The sequence below is a fragment of the Calidris pugnax genome, unplaced genomic scaffold (genome assembly GCF_001431845.1).
Source record: "Calidris pugnax isolate Ruff unplaced genomic scaffold, ASM143184v1 scaffold41, whole genome shotgun sequence".
Lineage (NCBI taxonomy): Eukaryota > Metazoa > Chordata > Aves > Charadriiformes > Scolopacidae > Calidris > Calidris pugnax.
Genome location: NW_015094509.1, coordinates 22,198,302 through 22,211,167, shown reverse-complemented (window position 1 = coordinate 22,211,167; position 12,866 = coordinate 22,198,302). Strand labels below are relative to the sequence as shown.

Here is a 12,866-nt window from a genome sequence, read left to right as displayed (position 1 = left end):
ATGGGCTGTTGTCGCTAGCAGTCTGGTGCGATCTGTGTTGGGGAGAAAACATCACCTCAAATCCCTGTTGCTGTCTCCTCTCTGCTTTCTGTGTTTTGGGCTAAGCAAAGTCAAGCACAGGCAGGGATGATGTCTGTAATGTGATTTTTAACTGCGGTTCCTATCTGTGCACAGTGTTGGGTATACAGGCTAGGTGGAGTTCCTCCTAAAGGTACTTTAGACAAAGCTTTTGACTTGAAATAACCCGTGTATTAAGCTGTGAAATCTACATTTCTGTTGGCTTTGAAGGAGCTGTGTGAGTTACCAGTCACAGAGGAAATGAAGTGGCATCTTGGGTCACCCCAGATGGGTCACTTCAGTGGTGTCCTTGGGAAATTATTTCAGATACCTTGAAGCCCCTACCTACAAACTGCTGTACCTGGCAATAAGTAGCTTTTTTTCCCCAGTGATTCAGCAAACTGTCCTGCATGGAGTATGCTGCATCTCCCATGAACCTCCCTGTCACTGGCTTTACCATTCTCTCCGGAGAAGGGAGCCATTAATACATTTCTCAGAAGCATTCTTCCTTGTAGCTCAAATAAGCACAAAACTTGGAGGCTTTGGAAGCAGTGACTGTGATTCTGCCTGTTGAAACACGTATAGTAGAGAAAAATGAACACCGTGCGATTCACAGAAGCTCTTTGCATCTTTATGGTTAATATTTTTCTAGTGTGAATGTTGTATGGAGAACCAGATTTAATCAGGTGCTGTGCTTCAGAGTTTATTTCCACCTTCCCCTTAAGTGACAAAACTAATGAAGTAAGGGATGGTTGCTTAAATGAGCAGGTGGAGTCTCCCTAATTTACCAGGAACAAGTAGGTTTATTGTCTGCTTCCTTCTTTTGAACTTATCCTACAAAGCTATCCCAATACAGCCTGTGGAGGGCAAGCAAGGATATCTTCTGAGAACGAGCTAACTCTTCTGTTGTTTACCTGCTATTCTCATTAGCCTGTCAAAGAAACCGTGTTAATTTACTCCACAAAGGCCTATTGAAGTAAAGAAAATTAATATTTGAACAAATATTGACTGAAAACTAAGATGGCAACTACTTAGTTTTTCTCAGCTGTTATTTATACCATAGGTTACAGTTTGGGGATCTGTTATTTAAAAAGAAAAAAAGGTCTCTTGACAGGTTTTATCAGCTGAACCAGATTAATCTAGATATAAAGGCAACACTCATAAGGTGCTCTTCAGGTCACAAGGTTCTCTTTTTTCCTATTTTGTTTTTTTTTTTTTTTTGGTGGGGGGGGTGGAGAAAGGGTAGGGAGAGTGGGTGGTATCTGCTAGTGATACTTTTCACTGTGACTAAAATCACCCTCCAACCTTGATACTGCATAGCTCTTCCCCTTCCCTCCACCTTTCCCAAGCTGGGGCAAATCAGTAATAATATGGTCTCTGTGATTAGAAATTTCACTGCAGAGCAGCATATTTTTGTTAAATGCTTGTTAATCAGGATTATCTGATGTCAGAGGAGCTGCTGATAGCTGATTAAATGCAAATTAACACTGAATATTTCATGCCTCTAGCTGGATCTGCAAACATCCTTAACATGACAAGGTTTTTATATCTCTAGAACAAGTTTTTGCTAAAAACAGATGCGCTGCAGAATGCACTTGACTTTACTGTAGAAGCTGAAAGAGAATTGTAGTATGAAATGGGAAGATTGCTCTTTAAAAGAACCTTTGAGATGTGACATGTTGACAGCGTGGATTCTGGTACCAGGAGCAATACCTGAAGCAGGAACAACACTGGTTTTACTGGAGACAGGCTGTGACAGCACTCAAGTGTTTAAATTAGCTGAAATCCTGAAACAGAAGCCGCCTACAAAACCCCAAGTGGAAAAAGTTTATGAACCTTCCACCACAACAGGAAAGTGCCAGTTTTGGCCAGTTCATCATCCTATTACTATACTAAAAACAGCTTGCTATATAAACCTGCTCCAAATGAGCTCTAAACCCCATTCGAATGCTTGCAGTAGATCTTGGTGCTGTATTTCCATAGGAAATGCTGTTCTGTCTGACCATACAAATACTGATTTTCTAAGCCAGAAAACCTACCTTTGAAGCAGGAAATCTTAAGTAATCCTTGAGTAAGTTCAAAAAGGTAAAAACTGCCATTGGCCAAATTTGTCTTTAACTGATGAAAACTGCAGCAGTGAAGCATTTTTCCCTGTGCACAGTGTATATGATACTGTAAATAAAATTGGACCGAGACCTACTTTTCTGCTGCAACTGTGTAACTTGGCTCGGTAATGCAGAGATGTAATGCTGTATTTTTTTTTTTTTTGGTGCTGTAACTGTGTAACTTGGTAATGCTGAGATGCAATGCTCTATTTCTGCTGGTTGTGCTCATGGAGAGCTAATGGCTTTACTGACTCACAGGAGAGTTTGTAAGGATGTCTCTCCGTTTGCTTGTAATGTCACTTCCATAAAATCACAAGTGTTTTTGAAATCGGCATGTTTTATTTGCATTCCTAAAGAATTATGTAGGTTCCTCGGCACTGCAGGACTGACTTTGACTTACCCTTGGTACTGGCTTATGTAATTGAAATCCTGTGTATTGTTTATGTTTAATGGGATTCTTCTGTTTGTTCAGGTTCTGAAGACGAGCTGCTGCATCGACGATCTGAGGAAGGGAGTTCTCTGTTAAGACTGCAACAAGCTACTACCAACTGGTAAACGCTACCTTAGATGTCTTTGCTTGTAGAATATTTCATTGTTTTCCATAATATTTTAGGCCAAGGAGTACAAAGTATTTTGATCTATTGAAAGCAGAAGTAGTTCATGCAATTTACGTGGGGTTTTTTTTGTAATTAACTGTAGCTTACCAGACAAAAGGCTCAGTAGCAGGGGATAACATGTGGGTATTTAAATTGGAATACAAAGTGATTAAATTCTTTCTCTCATGTAGGAGAGAAAGGACTCTCCTCTCTTCTGTAGTGGGACATTAAACATTGTCTGTTTGCCTTTTTCACTGAGACTAATACAATGTCTGTACCTCTTACTGTATAAAGACTATTTGAAGTGTGATTGTGCGAACACTAAAACTTCAAATCTGATGCTTCAGGGCCTAGAGAGAGAGAATGAAGAAAACTAATGAAATCTAGTTTAAAAGTTGAACATGGCTAAATATGCTAATTTGAGTATCCAGGAGCTTTGTAAGATGCCACTTATGCTTTTAATTATTCTATGGGTGTTTGAGGCATAATTTTCACTGAAAATAATACATGATGCTAAAACTAAGGTTGTATGGTAATTTACAGGCATTTGAAGTCATCTGTAGGTTGCCTGTAGGTTCAGAATGGTGAAAGGATCATAAGTGAAGAGCTGTGACCACTTAGTACCAGTTTATCAGCCCATAAGTTAAGACATTGAGCTATGCAATTACAAGGTAGTCACAAGGAAACAGGAGAATTTAAGACATCTGACTGTGTCTTGGCATAGCTAAATCATGTGCACAGTGATAGTAGGTACTGAATTTACAGCTCACTTCTCAAATACCTAATGTTGTAAATGAAGTAGCAGTGTTTGGTATGGGGCAAGACATGCACAAAGTTGTAAACTGAATATGCATTCAGTTTTCCTCTGTGATTATACCTTGCTTATATATCCTCTATAAACTGTGAATCCTGCCTTTCTGTTTGCTGCTACCATTTGAGATACAGGGCTAAGTAAACTTGTGTCAGGAGAGGGTTCTTAGCCTGGAATGGGGTGATGCAGCTGGATCCAAGGATTGTAATTATCACAATTATAACACTGTAATTATCTGACAGTAATTTTTACCTTAATCCTTCAGATTATTCTGATCATATATGATGCGAATAGATAATGTACGTCTGTCACTGAACTTGAGTGTGCAGCTTTCCCCTTACAGAAAATCGAAAAGCTCGTTAGCCCAGCAGTGAGGTGTGTTCCATCCGTTTCCCTGTTTCAGCTTCCCTTCCCACCCCATCACCCCCCCATCTCTCTCTCAGGATGGCCATGCTGAGTGGAACTGGGTAATTCTAGAAAGTAGCTCTTTGTCCACAGCTGTGGTAAAGTGTATTAATTCAGCATTTCCTTCAGGACCAAGCAGTGCTGCTTAGCTCAGGGGTGGTGCTGCACAAACTTGTTTCCAGCATTAACTTTGGTCTGGGAAGACATCAGCTGGGAGCCCACTGAGCTCCACCACACTTTAGACCTGACCCAGGTCTCAGCTCAGGCTCCAGACTCTGGGAATATGCTGAAAAGAGAAAGAAAGACATGAACATCCCTCAGGGCAAAGTGTGTCTGGGTCTTGCCGAGGTGGAAGCTGGACCTCAGTGTAGTGCAGACTAGGCCCAAATGGCTGTAGAAGACACGTGTGTCTGTTTTATCTGGGTGGTATTTCTTTTGGCTATGATGTTTCAGCTGTCTGTTATCACAGATACTGAAGGACTTAGAACATTTCAGTATTAGCACTATTTTTCATGTATTAGCTTTTCTTTTTCGATACATTAACTTACTTATATGGGATTATTTTTCCTGAGTATCAGGCATTCAGAAAAGGTCTTGATAATTATCTCCTGGTTTGGCGTATAATCTCTGATAATTATTCATTCTTATTTTATAGCTTTATCTCTCATATGCAGCTTGCACTTGGCTGCGTGCTTGAAGATTTAAAAATCTTTCCATGCAGCTTAGAATTGTTCCCCTGTAATGATGATGGGGAGAAGTTTCGAGCAAACTAATTAACATGTTACAGAGTCCCTGTTCTAGCACTGGTGTTGCAGTGTTTGTGGATTAACAGGTTTTGCATTTTGTGCTAATTTTAATAAACATGAAAACACCTTTACTACGTTTGCAAAGTGGAAGCAAATGCATACATGTCATTTTCTTATTAATTTTAAGAACGCTTTGTTGTGGCTTGTATAGCTCTCATAAGAGTTTATGAGAGTTATTTGTCTGGCTGACACATCTTTAAATGTTCTCCTTCCTTATGAGAAGAACCTTTAAAATCTCTTCAGTAATGATTTCAGTCTTTTCAGTGCAAATCCCTTAATATGTGCTAAACTTAAAAAGAGCAAGAAAGTTTGTTTCTAGTTGGCCTTGTAGCTGTTTGCCTGCAAGAGGTTAGAAGCAAAGAATTCAGAAGAGATCCCGTGCCGAGTAAGGCCATATTGCCTGTGCTACCAACTTCTCTGTGGCTTTGACTGTCTGGGAAGTTTACATAAAGCCAAATATGCTGCAAGAAATATGAAGCAAGGTTCTATTTTTTTTTTTCTCAATGCTAAATGTTTCCTCTATTAAATGAGGAAAGAGGTGTTAAAATGTGCAGCTTTTAATGTATATTCTCAGAAGGATTTTTTTTTTTTCATTTGGGGAAACCTATTGCACCACTTTCTACATTGGTTATGTTACAAATGCTTCTGAGCAACCTGAAAAGCTCTCACCATTGAGCCTACCAGATACCAACAGTAGGGTCATGTGGGAGCCATCAGGGTAAAAGAATAATCTGTCACAATGAGTTTATATACTGTAAATAAACGAAGAAAAGTGAATGTCTTTCTGACAACTGAAACCACTTTTACTTCCCATTTGTGCCACAAATTAAAAACAATCTCTTTTGGTAGTATCTCTCTAAATGTATTGCTGTAGGTTTGCCTATAAATAATATTTGCGCTTCCGCAGAGCTTCTTGAATTGATTTGTCGTCCGTGTGGAAGTGGGTTTTTTGAAATGGTTCTTAGTATATGGAGGTTAAGTACTGATTGTGTTTTTTGACACAGACTATAAAATATTTTGATAGAAATTCTGATCACGTTACTGATGTTCAACCAGCATGCATTTATTTTGTATTGGTGTTGGTATCTAAGGCAAGAAAGAGGAAGGGCTGACAGGTTTTTTAGGCCAAACTGAGCTGTCTCTTATTATGTATTTTATCTTGGGGCTTGTTTAACGTGGCTAGCTGTGATAGCATGGGAATAGATTGAGGGGCTAAAAGCTTTTGTGCAGTCCTGTGTTTTTTAAAGTCTAATGGTACATATTAAAAAGGAATGTAAATAATCTGCCTGTGCTGACGCAATGTAACGTGCTAGCTTTTCTCTCACAGCAGACATAAAGTTACTTAAAACCTTGAATGGAGATGGTAGTAATCTGCAAATGATCAGTGACGTGGGGTTTTTCTGCTGTAATCAAGCAGAACTCGGTGTAGAGCTCTTCCAAAATAGCCTTCCTTTATATGCAGTAGTGCTACTGCAATGCTTCATAGAGTAAGTTTAAAAAGAAGTGATTTTGAATCTGGTTTAATGGCTCATTTACTAACTCTGCTGCTTGAGACTCTGGCTGTGCAGATTTGTTTATGAAGGTAAAGCTGCTGTTTTTCTCCACCTGTAAATAGTTGCTCAGGACAACATGAACTGTTTAATTCTGTTTGTCCGATGAGCCTTTAAATCAAAGACATTCATTTAAGGGTTGTTTTGACTTTTCGAAAAGTCATTTTTAAACAGACCAGCAAAATATGTAAACTTTTCTCATCAGAAAGACATTTGACCTGCAAAGAAGCTGTGCTTGTTGAGACAGGTGACTGGACTTTCGTATCATGTTTTATGTGGTCTGTTCTATTAGGTTAATGTCAGATACTGCGTATTTCACTTCCTGACTTACAGAAGGTCTCTTAAGTGCTTGTTAAAGGCCATTTCTAGTTTTTTGGGGTTTTTTTTCATGTTGGTTTGTTTTAACTCTGTAGGGATTTGGACATGTAGTCCTCCAGATCTGGTTAATATTCAGCTTAGTGCTTGACCAGATAACTGCAGTTTTATTTAGAATCTTAAAATATCTCCAGTTGGAAGGGACTTACCAGGATAATCGAGTCCAAATCCCTGCTACTTGCAGGGCTACCTAAAACTAAACCATATGACTAAGAGCATCGTTCAGACACTCCTTGAATTCTGACAGGCTTGGTGCCGTGACCGCTTCTCTGAGGAGCCTGTTCCAGTGACCAACCACCCTCTCGGTGAAGAACCTTTTCCTAATGTCTCATCTGAACTTCCCCTGATGCAACTTGCTTCCTTTTAGCTTATTGTGAAATTAACTTTGGAAATTATTGAACAGAAAGAGTTTTTAGCTGATGAGAAAGTATCATTAAATTGCAATGCAAGAATTAAGACCTTTTTGTATGGCTCCTGTCTTTATTTTTTTTATTTTTTTTTCCTGCCAGTTGGACAAAGCTGTTGAGTACACATAGTGGTCCCTAGGAGCTGGGCCCAGGCATTCCCATGTTACATCTCTTATATTTGTTGTTTAGGGTCACAGGTTAAAATACTATGATTAGATCCTTCATTTCTGCACAGTTAGTGATCGGATTGATATAATTGGTTTGAGTATTATTGTTTTACCATTTTTACTGGCATCTAATCACCCATTTTCTTCTTTGTATTAGAGTAATCTCAAACTTCTATTACTGGAACGTTACTGTGTAGCTGATCTGAAAAGCTGCTCTTTTTTTTCTTCTCCTCCTGCCACTTTTTTATTATGTTTTTTTTTAAAAACTTTAAGTGAAACAGTTACTACAGGTCCTTCTGTGCAGGTGGAGCTCAAGGCACTCTTGGGCAAGCTGGAGGTGCTTTCAAGAGCCTCAGTGCTATCTGATGGTTGCTCTGGTCGGAGCTGAGCCTCTCTGATCCTTCTCAGCAGCAATTACTGCTTGTCCCAAGGCTGTGCATGGTCACTCCTGCCCAGCGTTGACTCTTGGCTTGTACATGAGTTATGGCTACTGAGGAGCTGCCTCTGCTGAGACCGGCTGAGTGTGGCAGCCCCATGGACCTCGTGGGGAAGAAGTTAAAGCAAACTGCTTGGGCATCCCCTACAGCCTGCTCAGCCCTTGGGTCTGTGAGAAGCATGTGGCAAAACTTACCTGCTGTTTGTCCCAAGAAGGGGCTTTTAAGGCTCTTTAAAAGCTAGTCTGTGTTCTTGGAAAACTGGAATAAACAAATCCATTGCCTCTGAGCAGCAGAGATGCTGTCTGTGAAGCTGCTGTAGCTCCAGCCTCATCAGGTTGGGTCTAGATTCACCTCACAGTTTTAACTGTTAAAGCATTAACTGTGGCTTCAGCGCTCAATTTCTGATACCGTTGAGGAACCAGTTAATGATTAGAACTCACTAAAACAAGTAAAAAGGTGTTTTAGGTGGCAAGTTATTCTCTCCAGTGGTTGGCTTCCTTTCATGATAGAAGTTCCTTTCCGTTCCTGTGACCTAGTATAGTGCAGAGGAAAGTGGTTTACCCTGAGCTTAGAAAACTACATTGTAAGAAATAAGGACTCCTCTGTTTAAGTGTTACTGAATTGGGTTACGGGTCCTGGGCTTGCTCAGAGCTGATGATACACTACTACTGATGGTGAATGGGAAAGCCCTTTTGACCTCCTCTTGTTTTACTGTTTTTATTACGCAACGGGTGAGTATTGCTGCAAACTTCCTGGGCCAGGGTATGGTTTCACTTCTGTTACTCTGAGACTGAGTCGGGATCCTTAGCCTTAAACTTTGCCATATACCTAAGAAATGATATCATTTGTATAGCTTAGATAAAAAAGCTGTTGAATCACTTGGTTGATATTCGGGAACCCTTCACGACTGGGTGTTAACAGCGTAACATCAAAGGAAGCATCAACTGTGGAAAAATGTCAATGCTAAGTAGTCACGGGGAAGTTCAACACGCAATAGATACCAATATAATTTATATATTACAATGTTGTAAAGGAATCCAGTATCTCTTCCTAGCTTAGGAAAACTAAAGTACTTCAAGTACTTTTTTGAGGAGTGGAAACCTGAATACTATATAGTTCTTCAAAATTCTGTTTGTGTCATATACCCGGTACTGAATCACTTCAGGATTTAGATTTATGAAAGTTCAGGAGAAATGCAGGAGATAATATGCTACCAGAAATAGCAAGTTCAGTTGTTTGAATAATTGACTATTACACACAGGACTTTGTTTCAATAATTCTTGCAAGCTCTTTTTTTTTTTTCTTTTCCTCCAGTAAAACAGGAAGTTGAGTAGCCCAGACTAAAATATCACAGTTTTAGCCCCCACCACCAAAAAAACAACCACGAAAACAACAATAACAAAAAAAATACCCACCCCAAATGAAACAACCCAAAGAAGTCTCATCTTTGTTTTCCTAAAAGTCCTTATTTGTCTTCAGGTAACCTAATATTTTCTCACTTGCTTTTTAGAAGTGGAAGAGATTATTTGGAAATACTCAGTTAACTTTCTGATTCGGTAAAAAAAACCAACCACCTTGTACTTGGTCTTCACCTTGTGGCTTTTTTTTGTCTATGTAAAGCTTTCATAAGATGCAAAAATGAGGATTATGATAGTTCATTTTAGTGTTTCCACTAAGCCAAGGTAACAGTTTCTTGTGGAAAACAGAACTTGTAAATGGATGAAATACACAAGACTAATACTCAGTATGAAAATTTGTATGTGTGAATACAGGCATGCCATATGAGCCTCTCAGTTATCTGTGCTTTTCCCCCCTTTTTTTTTTTTTTTTTTTTTGTCAGCTATGACTATATAATGCAAACAGCATTGAAATCTTATGGGACCATGATCTCCTTTTTTTTTTTTTTTTTTTAAATAAAAGGAGTACGTGTATATAACATTGTCTCTTTTTGTTAATCTGTAGTGCAGGATCTAAACTTCCTTGAAAAATTTCCTTCAAAGCAAACCCGATGGCTCTTTGCTACATACCTTCTGAAGCCAAATCTTCACACTAAACCTCAGAGAAACTGAAAAAGAGCTTTATGGACCTCACTTGGAATATGCCGAGTAATTAGTTGCGCTCCAAACTTAGCACATGGAATTAGACCAGTAGTGCCACTAGATGTTTGGATGCACAGTATGAAGAGCTGCGAAGGCAATATAGCTGTGAAGAATATGAGTTATATTGGCATAAATGAGTTTTAATCTGCAAATAAAGGGCAAAGCATAACATGTGCTGTTGGCAGGTGTCTAACACAAGTCGAGAGCTTCCAAGAAAGCTTTCGTGTCAGATCACCCTTTCTATGGTTAACTTAGAAGCCTAAACCACGGGTTTGAGTGTAGCAAGTAATATGATATATGGTAAGACATTGAGAAGTTACATAGGATAGGGGAAGGCTTAATATAACAATAGACTTTTGAGATACAATTTAGCTTCAGAAGGATAAATAAAAATGAATGGAGAAGAAAGTTTTGAGCTGAACCTTTCTATAGCCAGAAGTCAAAAAGGTGCTTTTATAGCTGGCAAACAGTGGACTTGCTTTCCTATGAAGAACTGAGGATGCTTTGCAGTAGTGATAGACTTCCTCTGCACAGACTTAATCTAATGTTTGATTGCCATACGGATAGAGCAGGATCTTCTTTTAGAATCACTGATGTTACTGTTGGAGTTCACATCCATTTAGCATTGTATCGTGGGTTCATCTGCAGATGCCCTGGAACTTCCTTTGAAACCTGATCTTAGCTACGATTTATTTTTATAGCTTAGCCATCTGTCATTGTTACTAAAGTAAAAATCAAGTTTTATTACTAAACATTTCTTAGTGTTCTTTTTTTATTACCCACAAGATGTGGGATGTATTTAACTTGCGGTTCTGTTTTGGACTGGGCTTGCTTTTTATGTTTTAATGTGTGCTTCTAAGAGTAACCAATTTTTGGAGTGGTTTCCTCAAACTTAATTTCTAGTCTGTAGCTGAAATAAGAGCAGGAGTGTCCAAAAACTGCCAGAGCGGTGTAGTCTTTGAGCTGGGCCCTGTTCTGCTCAGCAATGCTTACAGGGCAGTTAAATGTCCATGGAGTGATCTTGTGCTGTAGCCCACCTTTGGCTCACACCGAGTTCAAGTTGGCGATGCTTCACCAAGGGAGATCCTAGTACAAGCTTCAGCTTCTAACGAGCAATTTAAGCATTTGCTCTATGAAAGCAAGAACGGGTTGTGTTTTGAAGACAACTAGTAAAGCCTGGGTGCCTCATACATCCCATGGAGTAATAGAAAAACGTGCAAGCTTTCTTCAACAAGTGTTGTAAGCCTTATGAAGTAATTCTTTTCAAACCCAGCGCACAGAAAGCAATTTAGATTTGCTTTGCGAAGTTGTTGCCAGTTCTTTCTTACTACTCGGTGTTTTCAGTTCTTAATGGGCAGAAAAGCCTGAGAGTTGGAAAGCTGCAAAATCACCAGTCTTGTAGCAAATCTTGACTGACAGTTGCTGACAAGTCTATGCTTGTGTGTAGAGGTTTCTTAATTAGTTCAGTCAGGGCTGGGCGGAAAACACTGGTTTCATACTGGAAGTTAATGGTTAGCTTTTCTCTTCTGAAATCTGTTTTCATGTACTGCCGAGTTCAGCAGCATCAGTTCAGTATGAGGTGGATGCCCAAAACAGAGCTTATTCAGTGGTTAGCCAGTTAGTAATTTTTTTCAAGTTTCGTTCTCCACAATGATACCAAGTTTACTTTTGTGCATCTCTTATATTTGGGTACCATTTGACTTGTGTCAACTACAGGCTTTTCCTCTGACAAACTGTATGATACTTGGTGGGTTTTTTTTTTTATTCTGAAAATGAATAGCTGCATTTTTGGATGAGTTGCTGTCCCTCTCTAATGGCTGTAGACGTTTTTCCCCATTTGTTTTCCAACTGTTGTGACATTTCTTTAAATTGCAGTTGTAGTTGGCCTGAGATGTTGGTGTGTGCTTTGGCCTTGTTCTGCTGTGGTGAAGTGAGGCTGTGGGTGAAGGGGGGGAGTGTCTAATAGAGATTCCTAGGATGGGACACATTAATTTTTCTGCTGTTGGACTCCATAAAATGGTATTAAAAAAAAGGAAAACTAAACAAAATCTGTGAGCTCTTAACCCATTAAATAGAAGATAATTTTCCTGCCCAGAGCTGCTTCTCTCTGTGATACAATGTTAAGTGCTTGGCTACCTCAGAATCACAAGCAATTGAAAAAAAATGCTTGGTTCTGTATTATTCAATTTTCACTACCTATTAAATTACATAGTATACATATTTCATCTTGTGCCTTTCGGTATTCTTTCTATATTAATCTGCAGATCCAAACCCTGAGAATGGGTCAGAAGGAAGCTCAGATGTTTTGCAGATCTTCTGTACTAACTGATAACCCAAGTGATGTGCTCTGAACCTGACAATGGGTGATTGTTCATTTACATACTCTTAGGTCTGAATTAAGGTGCATCCAGAAGTGCAGAAATTGTGTAAAGAATCCATCACACTATTAACTTCACATCTGACAATTTTAATGGGTGTTCACTGATTATTCCTTATCGACTGCTAGAGATCTGCAAGTCAATTTCTTATCCATTTAAACAGTGCTTTCTTATATTGTATAGTGCTAACCTCTCAATTTAAGATATTGTGCTGTGTAAAAATCAAATATCATTTAGCTTGCCAGCATAAACCAAATTGATAGTACCAGATGTGCTCAGTCTGCTCTGTTTTGCATGAAGATATGCTCATCGGTACTAAAAGATAGGAATCCTTTTTTTTTATAGCTCAGTGAATTAAGTTGGACTCTTACCCAAAATCATCTTAACCAGAGCTCTTGACTACCAAAAAAAAATATATATATATTTTAGGTGTTTTTTTTTTTCTAGTGTTCTTAAATGTTTTGTGTTATTTCATTTTTCTTTCACTTTATTCAGGAAATCAGCTTCTTGAAGTAATGTTGAGTGGAACTTTGGTTTTGGTTTCTCTGTTCACAGTAGTGGTTATGTTCATCCACGACCTACAGGGGACCAACGTTTTCCAGTCAGTGTTTAATTTTTGTTGCTTTGTCTCAAAGCACAAATTGAGCAGTCTGTAGTCATGGGGGGGGGGGGG

General features: G+C 39.0%; 1 protein-coding gene across 3 annotated transcripts in view; it reads left to right on the top strand.

Annotated features, from left to right (window-relative positions):
* The first annotated feature begins 2,634 nt into the window (after positions 1-2,634).
* FAM49B (family with sequence similarity 49 member B) overlaps positions 2,635-12,866 on the top strand; it is a 40,141-nt gene continuing 29,909 nt past the window's right edge. For 2 of the 3 annotated variants that reach the window (XM_014965445.1, XM_014965448.1), the window contains exon 1: positions 2,635-2,713. The gene's annotated coding sequence lies outside the window, so the exon portion shown is untranslated. The remainder of the gene's footprint in view (positions 2,714-12,866) is intronic. The other variant, XM_014965446.1, reaches the window with a different exon arrangement.